General features: G+C 39.1%; 1 long non-coding RNA gene across 3 annotated transcripts in view; it reads right to left on the bottom strand.

Moving 5' to 3' along the window:
- Positions 1 to 13,482, bottom strand: part of LOC118855792 — a 38,030-nt gene extending 24,548 nt beyond the window's left edge. For all 3 annotated transcript variants that reach the window (XR_005010811.1, XR_005010813.1, XR_005010812.1), the window contains exons 1-2: positions 13,250 to 13,482; positions 12,915 to 13,008 (exon numbers count right to left, since the gene is read on the bottom strand). This is a non-coding gene — a long non-coding RNA (uncharacterized LOC118855792). The remainder of the gene's footprint in view (positions 1 to 12,914; positions 13,009 to 13,249) is intronic.
- Positions 13,483 to 14,038: the final 556 nt, after the last annotated feature.

The raw sequence follows: 14,038 nt of genomic DNA, 5'->3' as shown, positions 1-14,038 counted from the left end.
AGATCCTAATACACATGTGCAACTCCACCAAGAATGGAGCCATAGACTTCACACTGAACCTCTTAATGTTTGGGTGAGAACCAAAACTACCTATTGGCATGTGCATTGGAGTCTACGAGGTTGAAGAGACCACAGACACTCACAACCAATAAGTCTTTTGACTGAGAGATACAGTAAAATGCCAAAAATTCATCGTCAAATGTCCAGTAAGGACAGAGTTTTGCTAAGAAATCTTGGTGTTCATGGGTTACATAAATTAGTAGATTGATATAAAGCTACATTAGGAGAAATTGAGCAACTTCCCCATTAGAGCAGTAAATGCAGTTCAGTAGCACTGCTAGCCAGCTTGAATCTGCTACAAGTTCACGTTTTGAAATTCATGACTAGAGTTCTGATGAAGGACTGCAGCACTTCTGTGCAAGTGTCATACATGTATGGTAGATATATTTGTCTGTTAGTTATGTATAATTTTCTGGTTTATTTCTTTGTGTTACATGCAAAGTGCTATTTGTGCATGACTTGCATGCTTTCTCATTCTGTAAGCCTACTGATATTGCTAATGCTTTGTTTATTTCTCTTTTATGCACATTTGCTAGTGTCCTGTGGATTTGCATGGACTACTGGGCTATGTGCATGTAATATGCCCTGCTTTTAATTTAGACCTAAATTAAATTTAGACACTGAAGCAATCTGCCAAATGATGCTTTATTCTGTGCTATGTCTATTGAATGAATTGTTGAATTTGAGATGATTATCTGGTCTGCTGAGTTAATCATCTTTATTCTGTTAAGGGCTGGTGCTTATTTTGATGCTATGATGCATAATTGCAGATGTCAAATGTACTTGTAATGATTTTTCAAGGGACTATGGAATTTATGACCCTGGGAAGGAATATAATAATGTGTTGGCATTTCCAGAAAGATCAGCGCACTGGAGACGGATGTGTGATGGTTTTCAGGCAGAAGTGTCCCAGCACTTTATCCTTTCTTGATGCCCACCTTCCCCACCAATACCACCCCTTCCTTCCTCTCCCCCAGGATTTGCGCTAAACTAGGGGCTGGTAGAAGGGGATGGATGTGACTGGTGTACCTACCCTAAGAAACTGTGAGCAGATGAAATCATCCAAGAGGAAGAAAACATGCTGGCACTAATGTGCCAAAACAAGAGAGGAGTTACTGGGATAAGAGCTGCTACCACAAAAAGCAGCAGAGCTAGAGACAAGAAGAGCAGATACTTCAGAAGGAAGTGCCATCAGCCATGATGCTAACTTGAGAGATAATGTACAAGATATTTTTGTATGAATGCTGTGCCACTGAAACCATTTCATGGACTGCAGACCAGCAAGAGGTAATTCTTTTATATGTAAACCGCTATTCAAACTTTCAAGTGCTACATAAATATCATAATATATTGTAATGTAACAGTATTAAAGGCAAGATGGTATAATGGATAGATAGCCAGTCTGAGAAGCAGGAGATCTGGGTTCAAGTCCTGCCTCTGATACCTACTGGTTTGTGGCCCTAAATAAGTCATTTAACCTCTCAATGGCCCCAGGAAACTCTCTAAGACTATAATTTACAGAGTGGATTCTGATTTGCATTGGTAGAGGGAGATTCTTCATCAGAAGTTCCCAAACCGATGAAATCACAAATTGAGTCTCAGTTCCTCCGTCAGTATTTTGACAGAAGCATTCTGGCACATTTACCTTCTCAACTAGTTTATAAAATAAAGTAATTTATTGAGAAAGAGAATTATGTTCCTTATTTTTCAGACACATCTTCTTCTTTACCAGTTGTAGAAATCATATAGGAAGTATTGGGGTGTTACCAGCATAATATTAACTGACTTTTATATAGCATGTTAAGGTTTGCAAATTGCTCTACACACATCTCCTTTGAACCTCACAACAATCCTGTGAGGCAGGTATAATAATCATAATTACTAACATTTATATAGCGCTCACTACGTGTCAGGCATTATGCTCACCCTTTTACAAATATTATCTCATTTGAACCTCACAACAACTCTTGGAGAGAGCTGTTATTTTTGTGCCGGTTTTACAAGTGAGGAAACTGAAGCAAACAGAGGTTAAGCCACCCAGGATCACACAGTAAAGTGTCTGAGGCCAAATTTGAACTCACTACAAGTCCTATAGTCTCCCATTTGCAAAAGAGAAAACAAACAAAGCCTCAGAGAAAATGGATAACTGGTCCATGGTCACATAGCTGCTAAGTTCTACAGGAAAAATTTGAACAAATGTGTGCCCTCCAACTCCATATCTAACCCTCTGGACATTCAACCCACCATTCATGTAGCAAGGCATTTCCTTAGCTCCTTTCCTCCAGATGAACTAGTCTTTGCCCCTCTAATGTCCCCTCAAACTGTTGAAGAGAAGCAGGGATAGCCTCCTACCTGTTTCAAGACAGTCCCTCACCCAGCAACAGCTTTTTGGGATTTGGTCTCAGTCTCCCTTACTCTCTGGCCATGTAAGATTCTGGGCTCAGATTCCCCTCCCACATCTGAGCTTAGGCCTGACTGATGTCCCTGTTTGAGGCACCTGTCTCCTCTTCAACCATCTGCACCCGGTGTAACTTGGCTGTTTTTTTAAAGGCAGATTTATCTCCAAAGTTGTTGTTAAAGAAGGTGCTCGGAGTAGCTCTGCCTGAGTAACTGTGTTATCACTTAAATTTATCTTATCAAAACAAGAATACAGCTGCTTTCAGAGGGAAGTTAACAAATGTTCAGGAAATCGATGGGCTGGCTACTCCAGTTAAGTATGCACTGAATAAATTATGACAGATTATATAATCTAGAGCTAGGTTACTAAGGGAGAGGGGAGTTGGCAATGTGTTCTCTGCTGCCCCTCCTTGGGAGGACAGGAGGAGGAGAAAAGGGGAAGCAACCCCAACAAACCCAAAGAAAAGCCATTTTACAATCACATTTCCTTTAGCCTAGCATAAGGCTCCAAGGGATGAATGGTTTTTCCTAGTAAGTAATTTAAATGATGTATTGCTTGCTAAATTGTTTATAGTTTTTAATGGGTTATTGTGAGGTATTATGCAAATTAAAAGTTATTGGTCTCCTGTAAATAACAAAAAGGATCTCAAAATATTTATCCAGTGATTTATAACTCCTCAGGTGATCGAAGAAGGTAATTTGGCTCATTCCTTGAGTTTTATGAATTGGGATAATTTTTTAAAAATCTGGTCTTACATGCAAAAAATACCCCAAAATGAAAGTCATTCCATCCTTATACATCATGCCTCCACTGTTATTTCAAATATTCAAGATACACTTTTTATTTTCTTTTTAATGCTTAGTATAATATGTGCAGCTCAGATCAATGAAATCGTTTTTGCTTGAAGGTCATTTGCTTGTAGTGCTCACTAAATACTGAAAGTCAAAATTCTTCTTTGATTTGAACCCACAAAATGGAACCTCAAGTTGTTGAGAGTTTCAGTATGATTCTTCCATTGCTTTACTTTTTAAAGGCATTTATTTTATTTAATAATATTGGATTCTATACCATTAGGACATAGGTTTCGAACAATGCCCTTGATCTTTTCCTCTGCTATCTTGCTGAACAACTTTACCTTTACAGTGAATGGAAGATGACTGGCTTCTTGGTGAGCTTCCATTTACCCAGGACTTTGTAGTAACCCAGGCTCATAACATAAGCAATGGAGGAAGTGCCTGTCTTTTTTTTAACAGTGTTAGCCCTTTTCTGCTCACTGATCAAGGTCCCCAGGTTATCAGAGTTAATGGTTGGGCAAAAGCAATGGTTTTTCTTCAAGTGGCAATGCTGCATCCCAACCTTCCCAAATATATAGGATATCTAAGTTAATTTGATAGTGATAGCCAAGACCACCTGCATTGCCTTGGCCCCCGAAGTGCTTCAGGTGCTTCCCCAGTGAGCCCAGGGTCATGGTGAATATGCCAGGAAACTTCAGACTCTTCAGGCTGGAAGGAAAGGAAGCTGTGAGGCAAATTTGGGGAGAAGAGAAGAGTGAGGTGTGAAGTAAGGCTCTCTACTATTGCCACATAAATGATGGTGTTCTCTCTTTTGCTACATGATTGTCACCATCATGGGTCGCATGCAAGTTCCTGGGAAGGGCTTGTCCCAGTTGATTCTGCCATACCTCCACAGCATGCCCACATGGCTAAAGCTTGCCTTGAATGACATGAAGAAGCAGATCTACAAGTTTGCCAAGAAGCACCTGATGCCCTCCCAGATTGTTATGATCCTGCAGGATTCTTATGGCATGCTTTGTAACTGGCACCAAAATTTTGAGAATTCTAAAGTCCAAGGGACTTGCCCCTGATCTTCCTGAAGATCTTTGTCACCTGATCAAGAAAGCTGTTGCTGTTTGAATGCATCTTGAGAGAGCAGAAAGGATTAGGATTCTAAATTCCATCTGATTCTGAACAAGAGCTGAATTCATCAGCTGGCTCAGTACCACAAGACCAAGAGAGTGCTCCCACCCAATTGGAAATATGAATCATCCACAGGCTCTGCTCTGGTTGCATAAATTTTGGTTTATGTACTAAAATGATAAAGCCACATCAAACTGAAAAAAATGAGTGATGGTGTTCATGTCTACCTTTGAGAAACATCTCATCATAGTCTTTATACCCCCATGCCTACCAAATTGTCCTGCAAAGGATCATTACCCAGCACTGTCTTGACATTGCTAAGTAGCAAGGATGCTGGAGATGGATGCCCGTGGGCTTCAGATAGAAATTCCACAGTTTTCCCTTCATCTACCCTGACTATGAGACTGATGGAATCTGACTTTGACTGATAAGCTGCCCCCTCCCATCCTAAAATATTGGGAGGTGGAAGGATGAGAAGCCAAGATGAGAGAGGTTAGGAGGCACAGGAGCAAGAGAAATAGCATTTGGAAGCCCAGAGAGCAGAGAAAGGAGAAGAAATAGTAAGTCAAGAGCAAAGAAGCCACAGAGAATAGTTTCCATGGCAGCAGGAGAGATCATTAGTGCAAGACTAGAAACATGAAGCATGCCTGGTTCTATCCTGCTTTGCAGGGTTAGAACCAAGGTGGAAACTTTCCATTTACCTTTTTTCCTTCCCTCTCTCTTTTTTTAAGAGGTATGTTCCTGATATTTCCTGGTGAGAGACTTATCTCAGTTTCTTAAAAAATTTGTTTATCTTTCTTTTTACTTTAACACTTGAGCAGGCAATTGTGATTAACAGTGTTAACCATAATCTGTGCGTGGCATTGGTCAAATACAATAGATAGTGGTAATTGTCATGAGAAAGGTAGAAAGATAGGTTTAAAACTGGCATTTTCCCAGTATGCTATCAGTGGCTGAGGGCTCAGAGATGTAGTAGAATACTATTGATGAATTTTTACAACTTCTCAGAGCAGAGAGATTACTATACTAGGACCCCATAGGTCAGAAGATTTTTTTACTTTTTTGTGTGTCATGGACGCCTTTGACAATCTTGTGAAGCCTATAGGACCCTTCTAAGAATCACATTTTTAAACTTATAAAACAAAATACATGGGATGACAAAGGAAACCAATTATATTAAAATACGGTTATCAAAATATTTTTAAAAACAAGTCTAGAGACTGTAGGTTAAGAACCCCTGCTCAATGATTTTCTGATGATTTCAGAAAAACCTAGGAAGACATATGAACTGATGCAAAGTGAAATGGGCAGAACAGGAGAACATTGTATAGTAGCAGCAATATTGTAACAATGGCCAATCGTGAAAGAGTGAACCTCTTTGATCAAGCCAATGATCCAAGACAATTCCAAAGGACCTATAATGAAAAATGTTATCCCCCTCCAGAAGAAGAGCTAATGAACTCTGACCACAGATCAAAGCATATTTTTTAAACTTTTTTTTCTTTTTTGTGTATATGTGTTTTCTTTTGCAATATGGTTAATGTGGAAATATGTTTTGCGTGACTTCACATGTATAATCCATATCATATTGCTTGCCTTCTGAAGGGGTGGGGGAGAGGTAGGTGGAAGAAATAACTTGGAATTCAAAGATTTTTTTAATGAATGTTAAAATTTTTTATATATAATTGGGAAATATTTAATGAAATAAATAAAAATACATTTTTTTTAAAAAGAACCCTGCTCTAGGCAGCTAATGAGAAACAATGGTCAAGTTGGCCTAAGTAAATGAGCTAGTACTGAGGCAGGGACTTTGCCATTTTCCTTTCCCCTATTTCCATCTGCCTGGTTTGAAAGGAAAGTCACGCCCCCAAAGAAGAAGAGGCCAAGGGAATAGCCGGGCATGGGGAACCATGCCTAAGAAGAGGAGGAACCAGGACCACCCAAAGATGGACACAAGTAAGACAGTCCCGTTCACCAACAAAACAACACACCACCACGTCACTAGAAGACTAGGATGAGAAATTTAGAGCTGGAAGGGGCCTTACAGTCTATCTAATCCACCCCCTTAATTTTACAGATGAGGAAACTGAGGCCCAGAGAGGTGAGGTGACCTGCCCAAATAGACGCTTCATGTGTTGGATTGAGTTGGGAAGGGCAGAAGGAGCTTCCACACACTTGTCCACACACAGAGGGAAGGAGATGCCTCCTCTTCCCAATTCTGGTGATATACTCTTCAGTTCTACTTTGCCCTTCCTTCCCCCCTGGGAGCTGCAATCCCAAGTAGAAATGTGGGTAGCTAAAAAGAAAACAGAACTGTTTTCCTTTGTCTTCTAGTCATAACTTAAGCCAGTAACAGCCAGTGGAAGAAGCCATAGTCTTTGGCAAGCTCCACATTTACCGAATCCTCTGCTGAGGGCTACATGCAGATACCATTATAATACTTTCTGAGTCAAAAAAATGCCACATATGATCTGGCAAAGTACATTCCTTTTGTAGAGCCGTTAAAAGTATACTCTTCTTGAAATCAGGAAGAACCACAAGGTCATCCATGTATATAGCAGCTCTGTTGTTTGAGGAGAGAGAAAAAAAAGAAGAGAGGTCAACTTCTTTCTCTATGCATGAGGTAATGTTCAATTTAAGAAACATCTATTAAGGGCCTACAATGTCTAGTAGGGGTGGGGAACCTGCAGCCTCAAGGCCACATGTGACCTTCTAGGTCCTTGGATGCAGCCTTTTGACTGAGCCCAAATTTTACAGAACTTTTTTTTACAGAACCCTTTTATTAGGGGGATTTGTTCTGTGTAGTTTGGATTCAGTCAAGGGACTGCACTTGAGGACCTAGAGGGCCACATGTTGCCTTGAGTCTGCAGGTTCCCCACCTCTGGGCCTAAGGCATTGTGCTAATTATTAAGAATACAAAGATAAATATGCATACATACAAAATAGTAACCTTCAATTTTTTTCAATTCAATAAACATGTATGTACCTACTACGTGCCAAGAATTGTGCTAATTTAATTGCTGGTAATACCCTATTTCTCAAACTAAAGGAGAGAAAACTAGGAAAAATAGACTAAGTTCAACTACTAGGCAATTTTAATTCACCTCTGCTTCTCATACCCATTTCTCTCCATTTCTTCCTTCTCGTCTAGCAGAATTGAAATAGCTCAAAAGAAATGCGAGATGTGCTAATTTAAAGAATCTATCCTAAATATTCACATGGACTATTTGCACCCACCCTATGGTCGAGCAGTCTGAGCTTGTACTGGTCTGATCAGCCACAGTCAGATGCATCATATCTTGACTCTAACATAGTGGCCTAAGTTTGGTCCTCTCTGAGAATGAAGGATAACAACCAACCAACCTATCTTACTATTATTATGATGTGGTCATGTCCCCACCCCTAATTCATATAATCACAAATGACCCAGATGCCTCAGTTGAATCAATTAAAATTGATTAATATTGAATGATTAATTAATCATGTTTAATTAAAATAGATTAATAATTAAAAGTATAACTAGCTATTTCTAAGCCCTTAATCAATTTGAAAGGATTATGTTAATAGAGAGCTAGCATTTATATAACAGAGTGAGGTTTGGAAAGCATTATACCTGTCTTATTCGATCCACACAACAGCCTCGTGAGGTAGGTGCTATTATTATGCCCAATTTGCAGATGAAGGAACTAAGGCTAAGACTTGCACAAGTCCTAGGTAATAAATGGCTAATGCAGGATTTGAACTCAAATCTTCCTTAGTTCCAACTGCCAAGGGACTTTTAATCTTCTTATATCATATCAATACCAGTGGAACAAGCACAGGGGTCACTAATTATACCTCACTCTCACTAGATAGCTGGCTCCCCTTTTCCAATCACACTTCTCTCTGATCATATATCTCCTTTATCCTACTTACATTATACAATTCTTTTTACTAATATTCTATGGTCTAATCACATCCACTGTACACTTCTCCCTTGTCCTTTGGGTGAACCACAACTTAAATTCTTGGTGATATTCCATGACTCACAGCATTACCAGAATATTGATGTTTAAAAAGTTGACCTTTGTTTCAGGGAAAGATTTTGGAGGTCATTAAAAGTATCATGAAATTCCCAAAGGCAAGCCAAATTGTTCTCCTCCTGTTCTGCTCTGGGCCCAGTCATTATCTCTACAATCTCTCTCCAAGATACATAAACCATTAGACCAGTTTTGTGATTTGTCCATCCAACTACATGTCTTAATCTGGATGACAAGCATTTTTCATACACTTGTTTCTTTTCTTCAATATTCTGGGGCTTATGTAGTCAACACAACGCTATCCACCAACAAGAACATTTGGAGGACTTCACTATCTACAAGGAATCATTCTACCATTTGGACTATACACTGGACATTCTTCATGACTGTGGCAAACACTTTGTAAAGTATATACCTCCCTGTTTTATGCCTTGCTTGAAATCAATTATCAGAAGACCATTGAACAAGACTACCCTCGTTGTTATATTTTCAAAGAATCTTTTATACTCAATATATGCATAGTGGGATTTTCTACGATCTTTATCAGCCATTAGTAAACTAGAGCCTGTGAGCCAAATCTGTCCTGCTGCCTGTTTCTGTATAACTCATGAACTGAAGCTTTGCCTGTACAGAAACAGATGGAAACAAATTTCATCTGATGGGTCATATCAAAACAAGCAGCAGTCTGGCCATAGTTTGCTCACCCATAGTCTACACCTTTCAGACAATTGTGTGACTATAAAAATCTGGTTTTTTGCCGAGTATAATTTGTGATAATTGCCCAATCTCTTCTCAGCTCATCTTTAAGGAAGCCCAAGATGCATGTATAAATATCTCAAAAAGACTCTATAAAGTTGGAAAATTGAGTGTGTAGGTTCATAATTAGTGATATTTTCTCAGTTACCTTTTTTAAGCAATAATAAAGGTTATTCTTTCCCAAGTATTCAATGTCTTATCACCTTTCAGAGATCTTGGGAATTGATCCCTTTATGCCTTCAAAATTTTGTTGCCTTCAACGTGGACTCTTCTTTGTGTAATTGGTCTAATTGAGCTTCTCTTAATCTGTCTTCTTTAGTGCAATTTCTACTTTCTAGTGGTTAGTAATTTTTTATTACTTGAACAAACACTACTCTGCTCTTCTGGAGCCATGATCCTTTAAAGGCTGAGGTGAAAGATAAGTTGTAAGGAATTTCTAGAAGGTCCCTTGGTAGGAAAAAAAAGACTTCTTCTGGAAGTTCAGAGATGACTACATCGCCAATGCCATACCCACAGTGGCTGCTATGAATATGCCAGCAAATTTGCAGGTTTGAATCACAAGATACAACAGACTCTCTAGCTCAAAGACAAAACCAAGATATTTTTTCAAACACCAGAAAGCCAAATCCTTCACAGTAATAAAGAAGTCTATACACATTACCAGTGCAAAGAGCACCTCCATCCCCAAGCCTTCACTCCATCGGGCAGCACCACGAATAAGCTCCCTTAAGCAAAATCACTCCCTCTCTCACTCTCACTAGCTGCTCTGCCTACTCTCCCTCTCCCAGCTCTGACTGCTCTGTCTCACTTCCTGCTCCACTCATTCAGCAAGCTCTTCCCACCATGTGACCTAAGCTCGTGTGACTCAGGCTTCCATGTGACTCTGGCTCAAAGCAGGTCACATAAGCCTATTAATGGATGGGAAAGATCTTCCCATTCCCATTAACACAACAATGACTCAGACAAGAGATCGAAAGTGGAACTCTCTACAGTTAAACTTCTACCATCTTGATCCTGAGTATTTAATAATAGCTGAAATTCTACTCACTGAAGTTCCTCAGAGAGGACAAAGCCACCACTGAGTACCTTTCCTGCCCTCTGAAGTCTGACCTGTTGCTTGTCCTGTTATGGCACAAAAACTAAAGTACATTGACAGCGTAGACTTGTACGTATTTGGGTCATTCCCCCGTCCTATCTCTTTAAAAGTACCAACTATACACATCTTTTTATAATAACAATAGGTGGTATTCATATAATGCCTTAAGGTTTACAAAGTGCTTTACAAATATCATATTTGGTCCCCACAACAACTCCAGGAGGTAGCTAATATGATTTCCAAAACTGAGTCAGACAGGGGTTAAATGACTTGCCCAGGGTCCCACAGCTAGTAAGTATCTGAGGCCAGATTTAAACTCAGGTCTTCCTAACTCCAAACTCAGTTCTCTATCTACTGTACCCCAAAGCTGCCTCCTCCTACAACCCATCATATTATGCCTTATACAGAGTAGTGGCTTAGATATAGTAAACATGAACTGAGAGTTTTCTGGGTAGAAGAAAATTAATTCTTCAGCTTCAATATTGCAAAATTCTCTGATGTTCTGTCATTGGTATCAGTACTCTTTTGACTGAGGCTAGCTGAGATTCCCCTCACCACACCAACCCGATAATTTTATGGATAGCCTGGAGAGCTGCTGTTGACCAAAAAATAAAGTTTAATCTTTGTTGTCGATGCAGTGATAAGCCTCTGAATTTAGCTAGGTTGGCTTTAGACAACACACATACAGTCCATCACCTGAAACCTTTCCAACCTGGTAGGCCCTATAGAGTTCTCTAGCAAAACCTCAGAGAACCCAACATCATCTCTACCCCAATAAGAGGTGTTGCAGAAGGACCTTAGTGGAGAATAATCTCAAAATCAAGTCAAATGCCAATTACTGAGTCCAAGATTTATCTTCTCAATTAGTATTCTTATGTTTTAATCACTTTTCTGACTTTGATTTTGCAAGCCCTTCAGGCAGGGACCAGATCCAGATCTTTTCTTACATCTTATAAGCAATGCTCATTAGATGTTATTTCTTTTTGTTATTATAAGGATTCTCAAGTTGAAGCAGATCTATAGTGAAGACTTCACATCCCTCTACTATTTTGGCCTTAGCAGTGATGCCAGATTCTTGCAGACCTCAACAGAATGTTTGAGTTCTTCTAGTGGTTTATTTTCATTCTAGAATTAATTTGGCAGAGGAGTATTTGAAGTGTTCACAGCTCTCTTAGCAAAACGTGCTACATCATCATCCCTTCTGAAAGCCAAGTCGACACTAGGCTGCACCTGCTTTAACACAATTTTTAAAAGAAGTTATGCTATACAAAAGTTAGGGAAAGAGTATATTTTAAATATTTAAGAACTGACACTCAAAATGATCAATATTTTTAAGCTAAAAAAAGGATATGGAAAACTTTTTTTAAAACTACTTCCAAAACACCAAGTTATAAAATGCAGCCAAAGCAAAAGCTACATATGTGTACGTGTATATGTGTGTATATATGCATATACATGTGTGTATATGTATATATGTATGTATATACATGTGTGTACGTGTGTATATATACATGTATGTGTATATACATATGTGTATGTGTGTACATACGTATGCATATACGTGTGTATATATGTGTATATATACAAAATATACAAAGACACACATATTCTTATGTGTATATGTTTATAGGATGCTTGCCTTCCTCATCTCTGCCTCCCAGTTTCCCTGACTTCCTTCAAGTCCAAGCTAAATTTCCCCCTTCTACAGAAAGCCTTTCCCACTCCCCCTTAATTCTAGGGTCTTCTCTTTGTTGTTTATTTCCAATTTATTCTGTTGATACACATTTGCTTGTTGTCTCCTCCATTAGGCTGTAGCTCCTTGGAAAAAAAGGTGACTGTCTTTTGCCTTTCCCTGTATCCCCAATGCTTATCACAATGCCTAACACAAAGTGAGTACTTAATAATGCTTATTCACTAACTGAGTGGTTGATAGAGAGATGGCCTTGGAGAAAAGAAGACCTGGATTTAAGTCCTGCCTCTGAAACAAAAGGGGCAGCCAGGTGGTGCAGTGGATAGAGAGAGCCCTTGGCTTATAATCAGGAAGACTCATCCTCATGAATTGAAATCCAGCCTCAGACACTTGCTTAGCTGTGTGATCCTGGGCAAGTCACTTAACCCTGTTTGCCTTGTAAAATGAGATGGAGAAGAAAAAGGCAAACCACTCCAGTATCTTTGCCAAGAAAACCCCAAATGGGGTCACAAAGACACAACTGAACAACAAAATATCTAACACAAACTAGCTATGGATCATGGGTAAGTCACTTAAGCTTTCAGGGCCCCATGTAACTATAAATAAATGAGCATTTATTAAGTATATATAAGGAATAGAGGATATAGATACAAAGAAAACCTCTGCCCTGAAGGAACCTACATTCTAATAAGGGAATTATAGAAGAGAAGCAGATCTGTACAAGGAGCTCCTCACACTGATAAAGTTTGAGTTACAAACTAAAAAAAAAATAAAGAAAAGAAAATAAGATATATGCATACTGTATGATGCATGCATGTATGTAAATGTGCATGTATACATGCATATATGTATGTGGTATGTATACAGATTATGCCTTTGTAATGTATATATCAATGCATTGTATACACAAATACAGACATTCGTATGGAATAACACCTTTATTTTAACTCATTAAATTAAAGTTTACTTTCTCTCTTACCTTATTGAAATCAAATCTGTCTGATGTGAGCTTCCTTCGTTTTCTTCCCTTCTACCTCAAGACCAACTTCCAGATCCCATGCAACTCTGAGATGCTGTGAAGACCAGGGAAAAAAAAACACCAGACTTAAGAGTCAGAAGACCTCTTTTTTTGAGTTCTAGCTCTGCCACTCACAAATTGGGTAGCCATGGGCAATAATCTCTCTGTACTTCAGTTTAGCTATCTGTAAAATGGGGGTAAAAATACTCACTCTACCTCATACGGTTGTTGTGAGGGATACTCTTTGTGACTATAGGCTGATTCATAAATATGAGTTATTAATTAAATCGCAATACCTTAACAACATAAGATTTACGGCTGAAAGAGATCTTGGAGGTCATTGTGTCAGATTCCTCTATTTTGTGGTTGAAGAAATTGAAGCTTAGAGGATTGAAGTGACTTTTCCAAAGTCATACAACTAGAAAAAGAGTCAGAGCCAGGATGCAATCCTAAACCACTGCATTCCAAATCCAATTCTCTTAAATATTTCCCACCATGGCTTTTTAAACTAATGAAGTTGTCTGTTTGATGTCATGAGTCATAATAGTTAGAGGTAGAATGATTTCTACTATGAAGAAATGCTATGGTTAACCGAGGTTCCTGGCCCTGAAAAAATAATAATAATAAACCAAAGCCAGGCCAAAGTACTGAAAAGGGTGGAAGATGGACAGTGGAGAGTTCCTCCCAGATTCTCCATTTAAGGAGGGCTTCCAGGGAAGCCATCTCAGCATTTTCTACATGGATGTACTTATCATGCCCTGGCAAGGTACCCTCTCCCACTCACCCCCACCTACTTTTCAGTTTCCTTGTATGTGCTGTCTTCCTCCATTAGACTGCAAGCTCCATAAGTGCAGGAACTTTCTTTTGCTTTTCTTTGTATCGTCAGGGCTTAGCACACTGGCTACTGACCATAATCAAATCAATTGTTCCTAGGTAGGGTATATCAGTCTACCCCAAAAATGGCTCCACTCCTTAACTTTCCAACCAAAATACTACATCCCAGTCACATCTCTGCGGTATATGCTCTCTCCCTTTATTAGAATATGACCTCCTTAAGTGCAAGCACTGAATTTGCTTTCGGTTTT

This window comes from Trichosurus vulpecula, chromosome 7 (genome assembly GCF_011100635.1).
Source record: "Trichosurus vulpecula isolate mTriVul1 chromosome 7, mTriVul1.pri, whole genome shotgun sequence".
Taxonomy (NCBI): domain Eukaryota; kingdom Metazoa; phylum Chordata; class Mammalia; order Diprotodontia; family Phalangeridae; genus Trichosurus; species Trichosurus vulpecula.
Note: the sequence above shows the minus strand (reverse complement) of the source record. Positions and strands in the feature narration are given on the sequence as shown.